This window comes from Nomascus leucogenys, chromosome 24 (genome assembly GCF_006542625.1).
Source record: "Nomascus leucogenys isolate Asia chromosome 24, Asia_NLE_v1, whole genome shotgun sequence".
NCBI classification, from domain to species: domain Eukaryota; kingdom Metazoa; phylum Chordata; class Mammalia; order Primates; family Hylobatidae; genus Nomascus; species Nomascus leucogenys.
In genome coordinates, this window is record NC_044404.1 from 25,174,720 (window position 1) to 25,197,381 (window position 22,662).

Consider the following 22,662-nt stretch of genomic DNA (forward strand, 5'->3'; position numbering starts at 1 on the left):
CTACATCCACCACAGTGCCCAGGGACGGCCGTGCTCACAGGACACCACGAGTCAACATTCGCCCAAGCTGGGCATGGCCAGGCTGGCAAAGGCCTGCCTATCTGGGCCAGGTCTGTAGGGAAGAAACATCTACGGGAGAAGGCCAAATACCACGTGGTATCCAAGCTCTGACAGGCAGGGAGTCAGGACAGATGGCAGGGGCACTGGGAGAGGGTATGCGGGCACCTGGGGCCTCCGGGAAGAGCCTTAATGAGCAGGCAGGGCTGAGAGGAAGTGTGGCTTGGTGGATGAACAATGGGGCTTTGGCAGCCAATAGGTCTGGATCGGAGGCCCCACCTTGCCACTCACGGCAGTGTGGTCTGGAACCGGTAGCGTAAACCTCTGAGCCTTTGCTCCCTTGTCTGGAGGGCAAGGACAACCACAGTGCCCAGCCACAGGGCTCTCACGCTCCGAAAATCAGCTCCTGTGTGTGAAGTTTTCTCTATGTGAGTGGAAGGGCTCTTTAGGCTCCCACTTGGTGTGTGTTTGTTTGTCTGTTTGCTTTTTGAGACAGGGTCTCACTCTGTCATCCAGGCCGAGGCCGGAGTGCGGTGACGTGATCATGGCTCACTGCAGCCGCAAACTCCCAGGCTCAGGTGATCCTCCCACCTCAGACTCCCAAGTAGCTAGAACTACAGGCAGGCACCACCACACCTGGCTAATTTTTTTTTACTTTCTATGGAGATGAAGTCTCACTATGTTGCCCAGGCTGGTCTCAAAATCCCAGCCTCAAGCCATCCTCCTGCCTTATCCTCCCAAAGCACTGGGATTACAGGTATGAGCCACCATATCCGACCCCTCTGCATCTTTTCTACATTTCTTGATCCTCCCGCCTCATCATATTTAGTCCTTCCTCTGTTACAGTTGTTTCTGGACTTGCCACTCCCCTTAGCTTCATTCCGTCCCACATGGGCCTGCCCATCCAGTAGACCCCACTGCAGCTCCTCTGACAGTCAAGGCCATCAGCTTCCATGTTCACCCTTCACCCACAGCGCTGGAGGTCACCTGTCGGAAACAGACTCTCTGGAGCCCTCCACGAGATCCGATCAACAGGTAAACAAATCCCCGGGAATGTGTCCTCTGAAACTGCCTCCTCTCCCTCAGTAATGTGATCCTAAAGGCCTGTCCCACGCCTTTGTTCTCCAACAGCGTGGCCAATTGAGAAATGGGGAGGACTTGAGGCCAAGGAAGGATCTAATTACCAACACCTTATGCTCATAAGCCACGACCCTACTTCACCTTCCGCACCTCCTGCATAAAATGAGAGTGAGGGCTGTTGAGAACCAGGGGATGTCTTTCTACATGGTTTGGATGTTTGTTTGTTCCCCCCAAATCTCACGCTGAAAGGTGATTCCTAATGTCGGGGGTGGTGCCTGGTGGGAGATGACTGGACCACCAGGGCAGATCCTTCATGCATGGGTTAATGACATCCCCTTGGTGATAAGTGAGTTCTTGCTCCATGAGTTCTCATGAGTTCCGGTTCTTTAAAAGTCTGGAACTGCCAACCCCCCACTCTTTTGCTCCCACTCTCATGCCTGCTCCCCCTTTACCTTTCACCATGGCTTCCTGAGGTCCTCACCAGAAGCCGAGCAGATGCTGGCACCATGCTTCTCATACAGCCTGCAGAACCGTGAGCCAATTAAACCTCTTTTTATAAATGACCCAGCCTCAAGTATTCATTTACAGCAAGGCAAAAACAGCTGGCCGGATGCGGTGGCTCACACCTGTAATCCTAGCACTTTGGAGGGCCAAGGCGGACAGATTGCCTGAGCCACAGGAGTTCGAGACCAGCTTGGGCAACATGGCAAAACCCCGTCTCTACTAAAAATACAAAAAAAAAAAAAAATTAGCTGGGCGTGGTGGTGGGCACCTGTAATCTCAGTTACTCAGGAGGCTGAGGCAGGAGAATCACTTGAACCTGGGAGGCAGAGGTTGCAGTGAGCTAAGATCACACCACGACACTCCAGCCCAAGCGACAGAGCAAGAGTCTGTCTCAAAAAAAAACAGCCTAGCACACCTTTCCCCAAGAGCACCCACAAACACTTTTGTTATTACTTCTGCCCTGTGCACCTGTCGACACTTCCCAATACAACAAACATAGAACGCTGGGGAATAAAACACCAACGCGCCCCAGCACATTTACTTCCAGATGCCCTAGTATGACTCTGCTTACAAAAGGGACCTTTTTCCAGCGGTCAAAGTCAGTCTCGGGGTGGGATCATGAGCCCACTCCTAGACGGGCTAACGCGTTCCTCTACAGGCCAACACTGAGAGTTAAAAACTAGCCCTGGAGCTAACAAATTGTCCTGACCGTGCAGTTTGTTTCTTGCCTCGTTTCCTTCCCATGGCCCGACAATGGCAAGCTGCAGGCACATGTGTTCTGAAGAGCAGCCTCCTGCCCTTGGTCACTCTGCCCTGTGTCTCTCAGACGTTTAGTCCCGCGGACAGGGACTGCCACAGTTGGACCAAGGCTTCTGGCTCCTCTCACTCACTAAAGACCTCAATTTAACTTAATGGACTAAATAAGGAACCATTTCTATATGATTAATTAATTAGGGTCCTACTAGGAAGGATAATAATATAATAACGTAAGTAAGACTGCAAGGCCTAGCTACCAGTCTATAAAAAGAACACCAAGAATAGCACAATTAGGAAGACGTTCAAGACAGAGGAAGCTTGGAGCAGGGGACTCAGCTCTGACTAATGCTAAGATTGGTTCATGGGGTTCAAATTCAGGGTCCAGCTGGCCTTACTTAGAGAGTTACCTGACTTCTTTTTTTTTTTTTTTTTTTTTTTTTTTTTTTTTTTTTTTGGACAGAGTTTTGCTCTTACTGCCCAGGCTGGAGTGTAATGGCACGATCTTGGCTCACCGCAACCTCCGCCTCCCAGGTTCAAGTGATTCTCCTGCCTCAGCCTCCCACGTAGCTGGGATTACAGACATGAGCCACCATACCCAGCTAATTTTGTATTCTTAGTAGAGATGGGTTTTCTCCATGTTGGTCAAGCTGGTCTTGAACTCCCAACCTCAGGCAATCCACCTGCCTCAGCCTCCCAAAATGCTGGGATTACAGGTGTGAGCCACTGTGCCCAGCCGAGAATTACCTGACTTCTCTGAGCTGTTGCCTTCTTCTGAAAGATAGAAGAATTGATGTGTATTTGTCAGAGTATTGTGGAAATTCAATAAATGCAATATATGAAAATTACCCAGCACAAAATAGGCTCAAAACACCTGGAAAATATTGCTTAAGAAATTCCAGACCGGATGCAGTAGCTCACACCTGTAATCCCAGCACTTTGGGAGGCTAAGGCGGGCAGATATCTGATGTCAGAAGGTTGAGACCAGCCTTACTAAGAAGACAAAACCCTGTCTCTACAGGGTTTTACACCAGAAATGGTGATGCATGCCTGTAGTCCCAGCTACTGAGGAGGCTGAGGCCGGAGAATCACTTGAAGCCAGGAGGCAGAGGTTGCAGTGAGCCAAGATCACATCACTGCACTCCAGCCTGGGCAACAGAGTGAGACACTGTCTTAAAAAAAAAAAAAAAAAAAAAGAAAGAAAGAAATTCCAGTGCAGTAGCTGGTACTAAAGATGGAAATAAATGCAAAGAGGTTTGTCTAATGTGGTCCATTCTGTTTTATTGGCAAATGTCTTCTTTTTCTCTGCACTTTTAATTTGCACACTCACCACAAGTCCTTTGAAAGTACATGAAAATTTAAAACAGATGTAAATTAAAATCCCAACAGGAATCATCTTCATTGATTACAGATGGATAAATAGTTGTTATTTACAGATGAGTCAAGGTGATCCTAATTGGTGGGTTTGCTGGTTGGTATTTGTATTTGTGGGCATTAGCATATCAATTGAAAGCATCTGGTTGTCCCCTCTCCACGCCTCACCCAAGCCTCTTATCTCCTCCATACTGCTCCTACTCTCCCCCCACCCCCCAGAAACACTCTTAGCCATTTCACTACTCAACGTCTCCCACCTTGGGTCCCTCAACTCTCCTGGAGCTAATGACCCAATTCCTCAAGGCCTTGCTAAATAACCTCTGCATCTATCTAACCCTTTTTCTGTAAAGAGCCAGATAGTAAATATTTTAGGCCATCTGTCAACTCTGCCACTGTAAACTGAAAGTAGCCACAGACAATATGCAAATAAGTGTGGCTGTATTCCAATAAAACTTTATTTACAGGCCAGACTTGGTGGCTCACGCCTGTAATCCCAGCACTTTGGGAGGCTGAGGCAGGCAGATCACGAGGTCAAAAGATCGAAACTATCCTGACCAACATGGTGAAACCCCGTCTCTACTAAAAATACAAAAATTATCTGGGTGTGGTGGCGTGAACCTGACTGAGACAGGAGAATCACTTGAACCTGGAAGGTGGAGGTTGCAGTGAGCCAAGATCGCGCCACTGCACTCCAGCCTGGGCGACAGAGCAAGACTCCATCAAAAAAAAAAAAAAAAAATTAACTGGACGTGGTGGTGCACGCCTGTAATCCCAGCTACTCGGGAGGCTGAGGCAGAAGAATCACTTGAACCAGGGAGGCAGATGTTGCAGTGAGCAGAGATCACGCCACTGCACTCCTGCCTGGGCGACAGAGTGAGACCTTGTCGCAAAAAAATAAAAATAAAAATAAACAGATTGCTGGGCCCCACTCCCAGAGCTTCTGATTCAGTAGGTCTGGGTGGAGGCCAGAGAATTCACATTTTTAACAAATTCCTGGGTGCTGCTGTTCCAGGGAGGACACTATGGGAACCACTGGCTGCATGTTAAAAAAAAAAACCTGAAAGTGCACTGCCACCTAGTGGGCAATTCCTAGAAGTACCCTATGCCAAATATTGCTTTGATTTTAGAATATACAAAAAATTGCATTATCTTTTGTCATGGAGAAGAATCAAATTCACAAAGCCAATTTGTCATTCATATACTTGGGATTCCATAACCACATTCCAAGCTTCTTTCAAGAAATGAGGTGTCACATTATTTACAATAACATGGCAGTGATTTAAAATCAAGTTAAACCAGAAACATATTATTTTCCACCAGGGGAAAAACACTTTAAATAATCTAAATAGAATAAAACTGCTGCTGGCTCTGTTCTCTGGCCACTCTCCCATTGCCAGACGCACATACCTCTCCTGAGAAGCAAAATCCACACCCGATCCGAGCTGAGGCAGCTGATGAAATTCAGCAGGAGATGGGTCAAAATCAGCTCGTGTCAGACCCCAGAGTCTGTGATCTTTGGACACACAGAACTGTATCAGTGGTGAAGGACCCCATTAATAGGCAACTGTTAAATATTTGCTACACATGGTAGAAAACAATGAAAGCCTCTTGTTAAAGCTGAGAGCTCCTGCTCACCTCTGGTTTTCGTTTCTCACATCATATTTACATTAACCCAAATTTGTCACTGGTTTCCACCGTGCATTCAAAATTTCCAAAAAGCACTTCTGTTTTCCCCATGAAAACTGCAGTCCGACATGCCGGAAGTGAAATTACCCACTCCTACCTATCTGTCCCAGCAAAAGACCTGGGTCTCTAACTCAACCTCTCACAAAGTAAAAGGGTATTACAGTCACCAGCAGATGACTTGGGAGTCCATGCTTAGCAAGCTACAGGGTTTTTGTCAGCCATGCTACAAAAGATGGCCTGGTACCAGGAGAACGGAAATGACAGGGACCGGAATGGTTTTTGAGGCCAAAAATTTATATTTGATCTCCAGATGTGATGCAGCTGACAGCTAATTCGTTTGACTTAGATCTACACAAATCCAACCCCCCTTTCTTCCACACATGCTGTGGGGAGGCTGGTGTGAAAATGTGTCTGCCTGGGGTCGTGCTTTGATTGAGAATTCTCTGGAATGAACACACTTGGAATCCCTGAGAACACCGAAGCCCCAGCACGTGGGACATCTGGTGAGATGCTCTTTCTCCTTTCAGCTTGACCCAAGAGCAGGTAATGAAGTGGCGTTCTTTATTCAAGTGGCTGATTCCATCCTAACAAGGCTGGGGTAAACTGTTCAGCTTCATGTTTCAGTGTGCGAGGCCACCATTAACTGCAAACCTCAGTGGTCAAGAGCTACTGGATGTGAATGCTGCGGCTACTAATGAAAAAGCAATTGTGGTACATTAGCTGCAGAGCTATTTGTGAGCAATGAGAAAGACACACAGAGCAAGATGGGGGCCCTCCCTGGCAGGACACACTGAGGCAGACATAGGTCCTGCTTGTCCGGCTGCCATTCCTCCCTGCTTCCTTGCTGGTTAGGGTGTTATAGTTATCGAGGACAGCAGAAGTACCAAGACCTTAGCTACCCAGAGGATCAGAGCTAACACTTATGGCGCCTTACTATGTGCAAGGCAATTTTAGAAGCACATTTTTTTTGTTTTTTTTTTTTGAGACGGAGTCTCGCTCTGTGGCCCAGGCTGGAGTGCAGTGGCACAATCTCGGCTCACTGCAACCTCTGCCCCCTGGGTTCAAGCGATTCTCCTGCTTCAGCCTCTCAAGTAGCTGGGATTGCAGGCGCCCGCCACCACGCCCACTAATTTTTGTATTTTTAGTAGACACGGGGTTTCACCATGTTGGTCAGGCTGGTCTCGAACTCCTGACCTCAGGTGATCCACCCACCTTGGCCTCCCAAAATGCTGGGATTACAGGCATGAGCCACCGCGCTGGGCCTAGAAGCACATATTAATATAATCATCACAACAACCCTAAGAGGTAGTACCATAACTACCCTCATTTTACAGATGAGGAACCTGAGGCTCAGAGACATAAACAAATTGCTCGAGGACAAATAGCTAGCAGGAGGAGAAGCTGGGATTTGATTCCAGAAGTTCAACTCTACAGCCCATGCTCTTAACCACTACGCCATACAACTTCATAAATTGTGCTTGGACTAAGCTGTTCATGGCAATCCCAAATCCTGTTGACTGGTCTCGGGAAGGGCAGGATGTTTGGCCTTCAGTCCCCAGTAGGGGAATCATACCTGTACCCCTTATCATGTCTTCATGGAAGACTAAGTGGATTTCCTGCCCCTTTGACTTTGGTCTTGGCCATATGACTTGCTCCAGCCAATGGGACATTTCATAATATCAAGCAGGGGTTTGAAATGTGCTTGTGGCTGGGCACGGTGGCTCATGCCTGTAATCCCAGCACTTCTGGAGGCTGAAGTTGGTGGATCACTTGAGGTCAGGAGTTCAAGGCCAGCCTGGTCAACATGGTGAAACCCCGTCTCTGCCAAAAAAATATAAAAAATCAGCCAGGTGTGCTGGTGCATGCCTGTAATCCCAGCTACTTAGAAGGCTGAGGCAGGAGAATTGCTTGAACCCAGGAGGCGGAGGTTGCAGTGAGCCAAGATCGTGCCACTGTACTCCAGCCTGGGCCACAGAGCGAGACTCCGTAGCAAAAAAAAAAAAATAGAAATGGCTTGTGCCATTGGTGTGCCCTCCTTGTGCTAACGGGCCCCAGAACGAGACCCATGGAGCCCACCCAAACCAGACCTGAAGCCTAGAGCCACACGCAACTGAGCCCAGCCTGAATCAGCAAACCCCAACCAACCCATTGAGTGTTTACTGCACACCAGCATGGGGCTGATACAGCTCATGATCCTGTTCTAATCAATGACACCAGGAAAGATTTCCAGAATCAGCAGAGCCTCCAGAAGAGAAACATTTTTGCCGCTGCCCCTCTGCTCCCTACTGGGCACTGCTATGAGGACATAATGGTTAGTGCTGGGGCACCATCTGGTGACCACAGGCAACCAGGACAAAGGCAACAGGCCAATATGCTGAGGATCCCCAAGCTGAAAAGACTGAGCCTAGGACCATGATGTCCAGCCACTGAGCACTCACCCACCTCTATCTTTTTGTGAAAAAAACAATCTCCTCTGTTTCCAAGCCTTTGTTAGTTGAGATTTCAGCTGCTAATGGCCAAAGCCATTCCTCACTGCTGTTGACTTTCCCAGGTATGGCAAAATCTGTTACAGATGCTAGATCTTTATATCTCCCTCTTTTTTCTTTAGATTGGCTGGTTCCCCCACACCTTAGAATAGCAAGAAAGAAGTCACAAATTCTTGCTAATATCATTCAGTCAATACCTGCTGCTACTTGCCCCGGAGGGAGCAATTTAGAGTTGACCATGTGAGAAGCTGCATCTCCACCAACCTAAAAACATCAACCCTTAAATTCAGAGCTGCTGCGTTTCTACTTCAAGCTCAAGCTCAAGTTCTGTTTTCTCTGCTCATCTGGATCCACTCCAGCCACACTGGCCTCCTCGCTGCTTCTCAAAACACACCAGCCACATTCCTGTCTCTAGTTCTATGTTTTTGTTTTGCCATAGCACTAAACACCTTTGGACATAGTATATCATTTACTTATTCATTATGTTTCTTTTTTATTCGTTTGTCTTCCCCTGCTAGGACGTAAGCCAAAGACAGGAATCTTTGTTCTGTTCATTGATATAGCCAAGGTTCTAAAGCACTTCCTAGCATATAATGGGTGCTCAATATAACTTGTTAAATGAATGATTTAATTGATTTATTGATCTTTCTCTGCATGGGCAATCACATGTGTCTCTTGGGAATCTGTTTTGGCTGTTTTGTCTTTGTCTTCTCAAGGGGCCCCCTAGATATCATAGCCAAGTGAATTCTGCAGAGACCACACAGCCTACATATCAAGCAGACCTTCCAAACTCAGTGGAAGTCTTTTCACAGTATGGTTACAAACAGAAACCATAGCAGCTTTACTGAGATATAATTCACTTACCTTGAAACTTACCCTTCTAGGGGCCGGGCACAGTGGCTCACGCCTGTAATCCCAGCACTTTGCGAGGCCAAGGCGGGCAGATCACGAGGTCAGGAGATCGAGACTATCCTGGCTAACACAGTGAAACCCCGTCTCTACTAAAAATACAAAAAATTAGCCGGGCGTGGTGGCGGGCGCCTGTAGTCCCAGCTACTCAGGAGGCTGAGGCAGGAGAATGACGTGAACCCGGGAGGCGGAGCTTGCAGTGAGCCGAGATCGCGTCACTGCACTCCAGCCTGGGTGACAGAGCAAGACTCCATCTCAAAAAAAACTTACCCTTCTAGAATGCACAGTTCAGTGGTTTCTACATATTCACAGGGTTACGCAACCATCACCACAAATATAATTCTAGAACATTTTCATTACCCCAAAAGGAAATCCCATATCCATAATCAGTCACTACCCCACCTCACCCAACCCCTGGCAACCACTAATGGACTTTTTGTCTTTTATGGATTTGCCTATTCTGGACATTTCATACAAATTGAATCATACAGTATGTAGTCTTTTGTGTCTGACTTCTTTCACTTATCAAAATGTTTTAAAAGTTCACACATGTTATATCATGAGTCAGTACCTCATTCTGTTTGTTTGTTTGTTTGTTTGTTTTGAGATGGAGTTTCTCTCTTGTTGCCCAGGCTGGAGCACAATGGCACAATCTCAGCTCACCGCAACCTCCACCTCCCAGGTTCAAGCGATTCTCCTGCCTCAGCCTCCGAAGTAACTGGGATTACAGGCATGCACCACCATGCCAGGCTGATTTTGTATTTTTAGTAGAGATAGGGTTTCTCCATGTTGGTCAGGCTGGTCTCTAACTGCTGACCTCAGGTAATCCGCCCGCCTCGGCCTCCCAAAGTGCTAGGATTACAGGTGTGAGCCACAGCGCCAGCCAGTGCCTCATTCTTTTTTATGGCTAAATAATATCCTGTGACCCTGGCAACCAAAATCTGTGGAGATTTCTCCCCACAAACCACCAATCAATTCTGTGTCCACACCAGCTGGATGTCCTAGAATGTAACCCAATTCTGACAGTATCTACCTGGAGACAGCATCAGATCCCACAGGTAAGGGCTCAGTCCCACAAGACTGCCCCCACTCCACATACCAATTGCAAGTAATAGGTTGTCACCCACACTTCTGACCATCTGGCTATAAATTGGAGTTCCTACTACCCCCTCCCTGGGTTCAATTTCATTTGCCAGGACAGGTCACAGAACTCAGGGGAACACATTTGCCAGTTTATTAGAGCGGATGTGACAAAGGATAGAGATTAATGGCCGAATGGGCAAGGTAATGGAAGGGGCACAGAGTTGCCATGCCCTTTCTCGGGCACCATCCTCCAGGAGCCTCCATGTGTTCAGCTGTGGGGAAGCTCTCTGAACCCTGTCCTTTTGGGATTTTATGAAGGCTTCACTACGTAGGCATGATTGATTAAATCACTGGCCACTGATGATCAGCTCAATCTCAGCCCTTCGCCCCCCTCCCCTCCCTGAGGTCTAGGGGTGGGAGGAAGGAAAGAGAGACTGGGGGGAGGAGTCAAAAGTTCTAACCTTCTAATCAATCACCTGTTTAGTTCCCGTGGCAACCGGCCCCCATCTGAGGCTATCCAGGAGCCCACCAAGTCACTTCACTAAAACAAAAGATACTCCTATCACCCAAGAAATTCCAAAGGATTTAGGAGCTTTGTGTCAGATGCTCCTATCACTCAGAAAATTACAAAGGCCTTAGCAACTTTGTGGCAGGAACTGGGGTCAAAGACCAAATATTAAAACAAAAGATTCTCCTGGTGCCTCTTCTACATGGGTTTTAGTACCTCTGTCTCAGGAACCAGGGGCAGACACCAAATATATATTTTACAATATCAGCCAGGCACAGTGGCTCACACCTGTAACCCCAGCACTTTGGGAGGCCAAAGAAGGAGGATTGCTTGAGGCCAGGAGTTCAAAACCAGCCTGGGCAACATGGTGAGACCCAGTCTCCAGCAAAAAATACAAAAATTAGCCAGGTATGATGGTGTGCACCTGTAGTCTCAGCTACTCGGGAGGCTGAGGTGGGAGGATCACCTGAGCCCCAGAGATTGAGGCTACAGTGAGCTGTGATCATGCCACTGCACTCCAGCCTGAGTAACAGAGCAAGATTCTGTCAAGCAAGCAAGCAAGAGAGAAAGAAAGAAGAAAGAGGGAGAGAGAAAGAAAGAAAAGAAAAGAGAAAAGAAAAAAGAAGGCCAGGCGCGGTGGCTCATGCCTATAATCCCAGCACTTCGGGAGGCCGAGGTGGGCGGATCACGAGGTCAGGAGATCGAGACCATTCTGGCTAACACGGTGAAACCCCATCTCTACTAAAAAATACAAAAAAATTAGCCGGGTGTGGTGGCGGGCGCCTGTAGTCCCAGCTACGCGGGAGGCTGAGGCAGGAGAATGGTGTGAACCCCGGGGGGCGGAGCCTGCAGTGAGCCGAGATCGCGCCACTGCACTCCAGCCTGGGTGAAAGAGAGAGACTCCATCTCAAAAAAAAAAAAGAAAGAAAGAAAAGAAAAGAGAAGAAACGAAAAGAGAAGAAAGAAAAGGAAAGAAAACAAAAGAAAAGAAAAAAGAAAAATCAACCCTACCAGCATCTTGGTTTAGGGCTTTTGCCCTCCAGAACAGTGAGACAATACATTTATGTTGTTTGGTCCACCAGTTTACTGTACTTTTTTTTCACATCTCAAGACCCCTTTTTTTTTGAGACAAGGTCTCACTCCAATGCCCAGGCTGGAGTGCAGTGGTGTGATTAGGGCTCACTGCAGCCTCAACCTCCCGGGCTCAGGTCATCTTCCCACCTCAACCTCCTGAGTAGCTGGAACTACAGGTGCGTGCCACCGTGCCCAGCTAATTTTTATATTTTTGTAGAGATAGGGTTTTGCTTTGTTGCCCAGGCTGGTCTCGAACTCCTGAACTCAAGTGATCCTCCCACATCAGCCTCCCAAATTGCTGGGACTACAGGCATGAGCCACTGTGCCTGGCCTTGGTACCTTTTTACAGCAGTCCCAGGAAAGTTGTATGTCACCTCCTGATGGAGGACCATCAGCGCCATATTGCAAGAAGGGCACAGATGTTGGTGTGGCCATCCTCAGAAAGTGCAATCCTCTGCAGCCCGTGCTCTGGTCACAAACATTTATAGTCCTCCCACACGCAAAATACATTCACCCCCCTCATTCAAAACCACCAGTCTCATCCCTTTCAGCATCAGCTCAAAGTCCAGAATCTTTTTTTTTTTTTTGAGACAGAGTTTCACTCTTGTCGGCCAGGCTGGAGTGCAATGGTGTGATCTCAGCTCACTGCAACCTCTGCCTCCCAGGTTCAAGTGATTCTCCTGCCTCAGCCTCCCGAGTAACTGGAATTACAGACGCCCACCACTGTGCCCAGCTAATTTTTGTATTTTTAGTAGAGACAGGGTTTCGCCATGTTGGCCAGGCTGGTCTGGAACTCCTGACCTCAGGTGATCCATCCACCTCAGCCTCCCAAAGTGCTGGGATTACAGGCGTGAGCCACCACGCCCAGCCCGGAACCTTGTCCTCTAAATCTAGTCCACCTGAAGTTGCGGCTTCAGAGAACAGTTAAAGAAGACGGCTCCTCTCAACCTGAAGAGTTGTCAGTTAAAGAGACAAGTTATCTGACCCTCCCCCGGCCTCCCGACAAGCCACACACAATCGTGGGACAAGTCATTGAAGACTTCGCCTTTCAAAGTAATCATTATTCTCCTGAAGAGCTTGAAGCCATCAACTCTAAAACGACATCAAGGATCTCTCTCCGATTTTATTCTTCCCTCATTTCCTCCCTCCTTACAGAATCAGACAGTCTCAAAGTTGGAAAGCAATTTAAAGTTGAAGCTAGTCCTACACACAGCCTGGACAAACTTCACAGACAAAATGCTGAGCAAAGAAAGTCAGACTCGAAAGAGTAAATACTGTAGGATTCCATTTGTAGGAAGCTCAAAAACTGGCCAACAAATCCAAGGTGATAGAAGTCAGAACATATTTCTGGAATTTTCCACTTGAAAAAATGCCTGTAGTCTCAGCTACTCAGGAGGCTGAGGTGGGTGGATCACTGGAGCCCAGGAGTTCAAGGCATTGGGCAACATATTGAGACCCCGTCTCTATGAAAAATAAGAATTAAAAAAATGCTTATAAAAGAAGTCAGGGCCAGGTGCAGTAGCACACACCTATAATCCCAGCACTTTGGGAGGCCAAGGTGAGTGGATCACCTGAGGTCAGGAGTTTGAGACCAGCCTGGCCAAGATGGCAAAACCCCATCTCTACTGAAAATACAAAAAATTAGCCAAGCGTGGTGGTGTGTACCTATAATCCCAGCTACTCAGGAGGCTGAGGCAGAAGAATCACTTGAACCTGGGAGATGGAGGTTGCAGTGAGCCGAGATTGCACCACTACACTCCAGCCCGGGCAACTGAGCAAGACTCTGTTTCAAAAAAAAAAAAAAAGTCAGAATAATGGTTACCTTTGAGGGATGGTTTGACTGGGAGATGTCATGAGGGATCCCTCTACAGTTTGAGCTAGTTGGTGGTTGCACAGATTCACAAGTATGTAAAAATGTATCCAAATATACACTCAAGAGTGTGTAGTTTACGGTTTGTAAATTTTATCTTAGTATTTTTTAAAGAGGTCTAAGTAGTCCTGTGGTTCCCATACTTAAGTATTTCATAAACCAATAAGACTTCATACTTCTCTCAATCCCTCTCTTCAAAATCAGAGGAAGTAACTTTATACAATGACTATGGATTAATATTATAACTCAAAAAAAATGCCTTTTTTTTTTTTAAGTCTCTCCCATAACAATGCCTGTGGTGGAATGCTTGCTGCTTGGGTTTTAAAAATACAGAACTGGGGCCAGGCGCAGTGGCTCATGCCTGTGGTCCTAGCACTTTGGGAGGCTGAGGGAGGCCGATCACCTGAAGTCAGGGATTCGAGACCACCCTGGCCAACATGAAGAAACCCTGTCTCTACTAAAAATACAAAAATTAGCCAGGCATGGTGGCGCATGCCTGTGATCCCAGCTACTCGGGAGGCTGAGGCAGGAGAATTGCTTGAACCAAGGAGGCGGAGGTTGCAGTGAGCTGAGATCGTGTCACTGCACTCCAGCCTGGGTGACAGAGTGAGACTCCATCTCAAAAAAAAAAAAAAACACAGAACTGAGCCAGGCAAGGTGGCTCAAGCTTGTAATCCCAGCACTTTGGGAGGCCGAGGTGGGAGGATGGCCTGAGCCCAGGAGTTCAGGACCAGCAAGACCCCATCTCTAAGAAAAAAAAAAAAAAAAAAACTTTGCTGGGCATGATGGTGCGTGCCTGCAGTCCAATCTGCTCGGGAGGATGAAGTGGAAGGGTCACTTGCGCCCAGAAGTTCAAGGTTACCGTGAGCCATGATTGTGCCAATGAACTCCAGCCTGAGTGACAGAGTGAGATCCTGTCTCTAAAAAAAAAAAAAAAAATTTGATTTTGAAACTATGCTTCTCCAATCATCCCGTAAGAGGGCGATAAACCGTTGCTGTGCTCACTTTGAGGAGCTGTTTAATTTTTCCCAGATTCCCAAAGGGGAATGTTCGGTCACTAAACACACAGGCCTCTGAGCAACAGGAGAGGACTAAGCTGGTCTTTATTCAAAGGCTCCTATTATAGTAATAAGAATGAGCAATGGCTCACGCCCGTAATCCCAGCAATTTGGGAGGCCGAGGCAGGCGGATCACCTGAAGTCAGGAGTTCGAGACCAGCCTGGCCGTCAAGGTGAAATATTGGCTGTCTCTCGTCTCTACTAAAAATACAAAAAAATGCCAGGTTGGGCCGGGCGCGGTGGCTCACGCCTGTAATCCCAGCACTTTGGGAGGCCGAGGCGGGCGGATCACGAGGTCAGGAGATCGAGATCATCCTGGCTAACACAGTGAAACCCCGTCTCTACTAAAAATACAAAAAATTAGCCAGGCGAGGTGGCGGGCGCCTGTAGTCCCAGCTACTCGGGGGGCTGAGGCAGGAGAATGGTGTGAACCCCCGGGGGCGGAGCCTGCAGTGAGCCGAGATGGCGCCACTGCACTCCAGCCTGGGCGACAGCGAGACTCTGTCTCAAAAAAAAAAAAAAAAAAATTAGCCAGGCATGGTGGGGCATGCCTGTAGTCCCAGCTACTCAGGAGGCTGAGGCAGGAGAATGCTTGAGCCCGGGAGGTGGAGGATGCAGTGAGCCAAGATCGGGCCACTGCACTCCAGCCTGGGCAACAGAGCAAGACTCCATCTCAAAAAAAAAAAAAAAAAAAAAAAGAATGAGAAATGCCAAGACAGGATTTTCTAAAAATTGTGGTATATTTTAAATGTTTTACTTTAACCTTTACATATATGTGGTGAATACCTTCCACACATTCTAGGGTGTATTTCTGAAATTACTGGGTATTTTCTGCATCTCTCCCCAATGGACCATTTCCAGCTGAAGAAACACGCGCATCTGCCCCGACTGCCACATACACTCGTGCACCAGACAGGCGAGATGTCAGTATCTCCCAATTTCTTGTGGTCCCTCCAGCCTGTAGAGCTCCCAACAGCATGTAGGTTTCCAAACAAAAACCCAACAACCCCATTCACAGGGACAAGATTGAATCCAAAGCTAGATGATTCATCCAAAATGGGACTTTTTTTTTTTTTTTTTGAGACAGTCTCACTCTGTTGCCCAGGCTAGAGTGCAGAGGCACAACATCAGCTCACTGCCACCCTCGCCTCCCGGGTTTAGGTGAGATCCTCCCACCTCAGCCTCCTGAGTAGCTGAGACTACAGCTGTGCGCCAATAGGCCCAGCTAATTTTTATATTTTTAGTAGAAACGGGGTTTCACCATGTTGGCCAGGCTGGTCTCAAACTCCCGACCTCAAGTGATCCACCCACCTCGCCTCCCAAAGTGCTGGGATTACAGGCGTGAGCTACCTTGCCCAGCCTTAAAATGTGAACATTTTTAAAAGATATTTTGGATTGTTGTTTTTAACAAATTTACCTGAAGTGCTGCTTCTGTTCCAGCAAAAAGCCAAGGAGAACCTCCGGCCCTCAGATCCCTGGGTTCTGCAAGGAGTCGCCGTTTCTCAGAAACTAGATTTTGACTCTAACTGCTTCGGATTGGAGACGCTGACCAGGGAACGTGTAAAATCATCTTGCATAAGTGATGAGCTTATAAAGAGAGCCCCAGGGGAATGAGCATCACTTAGCTATTGCTACCTGGCCGACTGTTGCAGGAGAAGAGATTCTGGGGAAGGGAGGCTTCAAAGCTCCCGGATATCCTATTGTTTCAAACCATCAGATTGGCAGAAAGAGGAAGTCTCTGCTAGTTCTTCCTGAGAAAATGGCCAACACCTTCATGAGCAGGGAGCAAGTCACATGGGAATTCTACCCCCCTTGATGATTTCTGAAAGTTCAATTTGGCATTATCTTGATTTGGACGTGAGGAAAGAAGAGCAGATGGAATGCAGGGAATGTCCATGAGGATGATACTACTTATTGATTATATTATTACTATAAATGGCTTCTTAGCCTTTTGGCTAAGATCAAGCGGTTTATTATTACTATAATGACTCAAACTGCCGGGTCCAGTGGCTCACACCTGTAATCCTAGCACTTTGGGAGGCCAAAGCGAGCAGATCACAAGGTCAGGAATTCGAGACCAGCCTGGTCAACATGGTGAAAACCCTGTCTCTACTAAAAATACCAAAAAAAAAATTAGCCAGGCATGGTGGCAAGCGCCTATAGTCCCAGCTACTTGGGAGGCTGAGGCAGGAGAATCGCTTGAACCCAGGAGGCAGAGGCTGCAGTGAGCAGAGATCGCACCACTGCACTCCAGCCTGGGTGACAGAGTGAGACTCTGTCTCAAAAAAATAATAATAAAAATATAAAAATAATAACTCACGCCATGCCCACTTTGAAGCAGGCACTGGTCTGTACACGTCACACTCATCTGATGCTCACAATAACCCTCTAAAGTAGGTATTAACACTTTTTAAATCCAGGGAAACTGAGGCACAAAGTGGTTGGGTGATGATATGCACTGAATTGTGTCCCCTTAATGAATTTGTTGAAGCTTTAACCCCCAATGCGACTGTATTTGGAAACAGGGACTTTCAGGAGGTAACAATTAAGGTCAAATGAGGTCATGAGGGTGGAGCCCTAATCTAATAGGACTGATGTCCTTATAAGAGGAGGAAGAGACACCAGGAGTGTGAAAGCAGAGGACAGGCCATGTGAGGACACAGGGAGGAGGCAGCCATCTGCAAGACAGGGAGAGGGATCTCACCAGAAACCAACCCTGCCGGCACCTTGGTGTTGAACTTCCTGTTTTCCAGAACCGTGAAAACATGAATTTCTGTTTGAGCCACTCAGTCTGTGGTACTCTGTTATGGCAGCCCAAGTGGACTAACAGAGTGAGTTGCCGGAGATCTTTCACCCGGCAAATGGGAGAGCTGGCATTTGAATCCAGGCCGTTTGGCACCTGAGTCTGTGCTTTTTATCAGCTACTGGAGTGCTCCGGAGAAAAGGAGAGAGTAAGAGAGAGAACTACTGGAGAAGGTGATGATGATCATAGGAGCCGCCAACACTCGTGGGCATTGACTCTGCACCAGCCTGACCATCCTGGCTAATACGGTGAAACCCCATCTCTACTAAAAATACAAAAAATTAGCTGGGCGTGGTGGCGGGTGCCTGTAGTCCCAGCTACTTGGGAGGCTGAGGCAGGAGAATGGCGTGAACCCCAGAGGTGAAGCTTGCAGTGAGCCGATATCACGCCACTGCACTCCAGCCTGGGGGACAGAGCAAGACTCCGACTCTCACTAGCCCACCTCGAGAAGCACTTCCCATGGATTAGCCACTTAATCCCAACAACAATCCCATGAGGTTAGTATTATCATCACCCTCACGTCACCAAGGCCTGAAGAGAATTCCAGTGGGGCACACTCCCTCCAGAGCCATCCCAGAACACGATGCTCTACTGCAAGCCATTCTAAGCATGAGACCATTTTGTTGTGCTCAGCTCCACCACCTGGCCAAAAGCTGTGCAACTGTGCCTCCGAGGGAGAGAACAGTGTTGAGTCGAGTCGTAATGAAGCCCCCACATCTCTGAGGAGGTCTTTGAAATAAGTGGGCTAATGAGGAAGGCATCTTCACCAAGATGTCACACCCTTCGAGAAAAAGGGCCCATGGGGAGGCAACCCTTCCCTGATGGGCAGGAGCAGGGCAGAGGGGAGCACCATGAGAGGAGCAGAATTAGCCAGGACTGTTGCAGCTGGGGGTGAACAGAGCCGCCCTTCTTCCCTTGAAATACGCAATGGCTGACAAGGATTCAGCAGCAGTCAGGTGAGAGTCAAGGGTGGCCTAACATCATCCCTGTCCGCAGCCACATCCACCTAGAGAGAGAGAGAACACCCCATTTCCATTTCCGCCACTCTCCTGTACCTCCCCACAAATAGGCCTTGTTGCCTTGTTTAGGTGCCCAATTTTGTCAGTCCCACGGATAGGTTAGGAATGACTGAAATAAAAGCTCTCCATTCTGTGGGCACAGCATTTTCCAAAGGGTTAGATGTGTCTCACAGGTAGGCACACCTGAGACAGGCCCTTTGCAATTCTTCCTCACTCTTGCCTAGTCAGTGCCCAGGAGAAAGCCTCAACTTGGTGCTAACGTATCTTTCGTACACCTCTCATATTTGCTCATATTTGAACAAAGATCAGATTTGAGATCCAGAGCCTTCCACGGGGGGCAGCGTCTGCCCTTCTACCTTTGAGGAACTCCAGGTCACACGTACAGGGTCCCACGATTCACGGAGGCTTTGTTCCTATTTGTTCATTCTTTTTACTTTCTGTGCTTCACGTTGGATGGTTTCTGTTGCTGTATCTTCAAGTTCACTAATGTCTTCTGTGATATGTCATCTGCAGTCAAATCCATGCTGTACATTTCCCATCTCAGAAATTGTCATGTGCATGTCAAGAATCTCAGTGTGGGTCTTTTTATATCCCGTGTCTTTTTAACTTTTCGATGATATACAGTGATAACTTTTAATTTCCTTGCCTCTAACATTTGTGTCAGTTCTTGATTAGATGGATTGATTTTTCTTCTCCTTATGGGTCCTATTTTCCTGTTTCTCTTATGAGACACTGGGCATTGTGAATGTGACGTTCTTGGGTACTGAAGGTTTCTGTGTTTCTTTATAATTATTCTTGGTCTTTGTTCTGGAATGCAGCTAAATTATTTGCAAACAGTTGGATTATTTCAGGTCTCTGAAGATTTGTTGGGCAAGACTCAAGCAGTGTTTAGCCTAGGGCTAATTATTTTCCACTGCTGAGGCAAGAACCTTCTAAGTATTCTACCTAATGCCCCGTGAATTATGACGATCATAGGAGCCACCAACACTCGTGGGCATTGACTCTGCACCAGCCCACCTCGAGAAGCACTCCCCATGGATTAGTCACTTAATCCCAACAACAATCCCATGAGGTTAGTATTATCATCACCGTATTTTCCATTCTGGCTGGTGGGAAAAGCACTATTCCTGGCCATGAGTGCCAAGTACTGTCCCCTCTAATCTTTTCAGGTGGTTCTTTCCCTCGCCTCTAGGAGTTCTTTGCATACACATGCTGATCAGTACTCTGCCTGGTATTTGAGGGGATCCTCTGCAGACATTCCTGTACCTCTCTTCTCCCCAGTGCTCTGTACTGTGAGCTCTTGCCTTGGTCCCTCTAGACTTTCAGCTCTAGCTCCTAAACTAAGGGAGTCTTCTGGGCTCCTCTGGGTTCTCTCTCCACACACCACAGCCTATACAGCCTGAAAGTTCTCCAAAGAAAGCAAGCTGGGGCGATCATAGCTGGCTTTCCCTTGGGCATCACTCTTCTTCTATGTCTCATTTCCAGTATCCTGAAAACTACTGTTTTATATATGCCATCCTTTTTTCTTTTTTTTTGGTTGTTCCACTGGGAAGGTAAACCCATTCTTTGTTAGTCCATCTTGGTTTGATGCAGAAGTCTCCTATTTACTCTGTTTTTGTTTTTGTTCTTGAGCCAAGTCTGTCACCCAGGCTGGAGTGCAGCGGCACAATCTCAACTCACTGCAACCTCTGCCTCCTGGCAGAGTTCAAGCGATTCTCCTGCCTCAGCCTCTCGAGTAGCTGGGATTACAGGTGCATGTCACCACAGCTGGCTAATTTTTGTGTTTTTAGTAGATACAGGATTTCACCATGTTGGCCAGGCTAGTCTTGAACTCCTGACCTCAGGTGATCCGCCCACATCAGCCTCCCAATGTGCTGGGATTACAGGCGTGAGTCACTGCGCCCAGCCCTGTTTACTCTCTCAATCAGATTTTATAATCTTCTTCACGTAGATCCTGTGCTTTCTCATTAAATTTGTGCCTAAATATTTTTGTTGCTATTATAACTGGACTATTTATTTCCTCCCCTTCTCCATTTCTAGGTACTTACTTCTAGAGTGGAGAAAAACTATTGATGTTTGCTATCATTTACATTTAATTTGTTGACATTTGCCCTGAATGAACCATCCATGGGTAGGCTACCACAAAAGTAATTGCCGTTTTTGCTACTGAAAGTAATGGCAAAGGCCGGGCATGGTGGCTCACACCTGTAATCCCAGCACTTTGGGAGGCTGAGCTGGTGGATAACCTGAGGTCAGGAGTTTGAGACCAGCCTGGTCAACATGGGGAAACCCTGTCCCTACTAAAAATACAAAAATTAGCCAGGTGTGGTGGCAGGTGCCTGTAATCCCAGCTACTTGGGAGGCTGAAACAGGAGAATTGCCAGAACCCGGGAGGCGGAGGTTGCAGTGAGCCGAGATCGTACCACTGCACTCCAGCCTAGGCGACACAGCAAGACTCCACCTCAAAAAAAAAAAAAAAAAAAAAAGTAATGGCAAAAACTGCAATTACTTTTGCACCAACCTAATAAATTTATTCAACAGCAAGTAAGGGTAAAAGAGGTGAGCATCTATGTGTAGATGCTCAGCACTGCAACACAAGCTCTGCTCCACTCTCCTCTTCATGCTGACTTTCGCCCTCATGCTTGCTACTTCATGACACAAAAGGGCTTCTGCAACTCCAGGCCTCCTGGATGTGATCCAAGGTGGAAGGCAGGAGAAAGGGAGGAGCAGCACCTCCTCCCATATCAGGAAAGAAAAGGTTTCTCAAGATAAATTTAGTGTATGTCCTATTAGCCAGAATTATAACATCTGACCACCTATAATAGTAAGTCAGCCTGGGGAACTAAGCGTTTACCTGGAAATATTACAACAAATTCACAAAAAAAATCTGCGTGCTGGTTGGTAATAAAGAATTAAATTAGGCCGAGGCAGGTGGATCACAAGGTCAGGAGTTCAAGACCAGCCTGACCAACATGGTGAAACCCCGTCTCTACTAAAAATACAAAAATAAGCCGGGTGTGGTGGCGCCAGCCTGTAGTCCCACCTACTCAGGAGGCTGAGGCAGGAGAATCGCTTGAACCTGGGAGGCGGAGGTTGCAGTGAACTGAGATCATGCCACTGCATTCCAGCCTGGGCAACAGTGCGAGACTCTCTCAAAAAAAATTAAATTAAACCAGGCAACTCATAGTCTAAAACACTACTCTTGGATTCTTAGAACAAACCCTGCTGAGTCACAGTGAATTGTTCCTTTAAATACATTGCCATATTCGATTCGACAATATTTTTAAGGTGTTTTTTAAAGCTATTGCGATATTCAGGATCAAAGACCTAAGGTAATGGAAATGGGAATAAAAAGATTGAAACATAGTCAAAGTATTTTCAGAGGCATCAAGGCTTTGTGATAGATCTGTGATTAAATGCACATAGAAATGCCAGGAGAGGAGCTGGGCTCAGTGGCTCACACCTGTAATCCCAGCACTTTGGGGAGGCCAAGGCAGGAAGACAGCTGAAGCCTAAGAGTTTGAGACCAGCCTGGGCAACATGGTGAGACCTCATCTCTACAGAAAAACAAGTAACCTTCTGTTATGTCCTTTTTCACGCTGCAGGTGGGTATGAAAAAAAAAAGAAAGAAAAGAAATGCCAGGAGAGGAAACAAAGGGAGAACAGAAATTTTTTCTAAAGTGCTGCTAATTTAAAAAGAGAATAATTAATCACCAACTAACCAGCATCATATGTTATGTTGTCTTTAAACACTAAAGTTGAAGTATTTGAATTTTTTTTTTGAGACAGAGTCTTGCTCTCTTACCCAGTCTGTAGTATAGTGGCGTGATCTCGGCTTAGTGCAACCTCTGCCTCCCAGGTTCGAGCAATTCTCCTGCCTCAGCCTCCCAAAGTGCAGGGATTACAGGCACCCACCACCACGCCCAGCTAATTTTTGTATTTTTAGTAGAGATGGGATTTCACCATGTTGGCCAGACTGGTCTCAAACTCCTGATCTTAAGTGATCCACCTGCCTCAGCCTCCCAAAGTGCTGGGATTACAGGTGTGAGCCACCGCACCCAGCCAATATTTGAAATTTTCTGAGCTTCAGATTTCTTTGAATTTAAAATATCCCAATTAGATATTTAGCATTTAATTCAACATACAGAAAAAATAACAACCTTTCCCTCTGGAGTTTTATAAAAATAAATCTATTGCAGTGATAATAGTATTGTGGTCATTTAAGTCTTTATCTTTCAGAGATACATACTAAAATATTTACAGATGAAATTATGTATCTAGTATATGCACCAAGTAAGAGTCATGAAGAAAGTACATGGAAATAAAGATGAAGCAGGATTGGCCATGAGTTGATGATTGTTGAACAGGGTATTGGGTATATGGGACTCACCAAGGGTA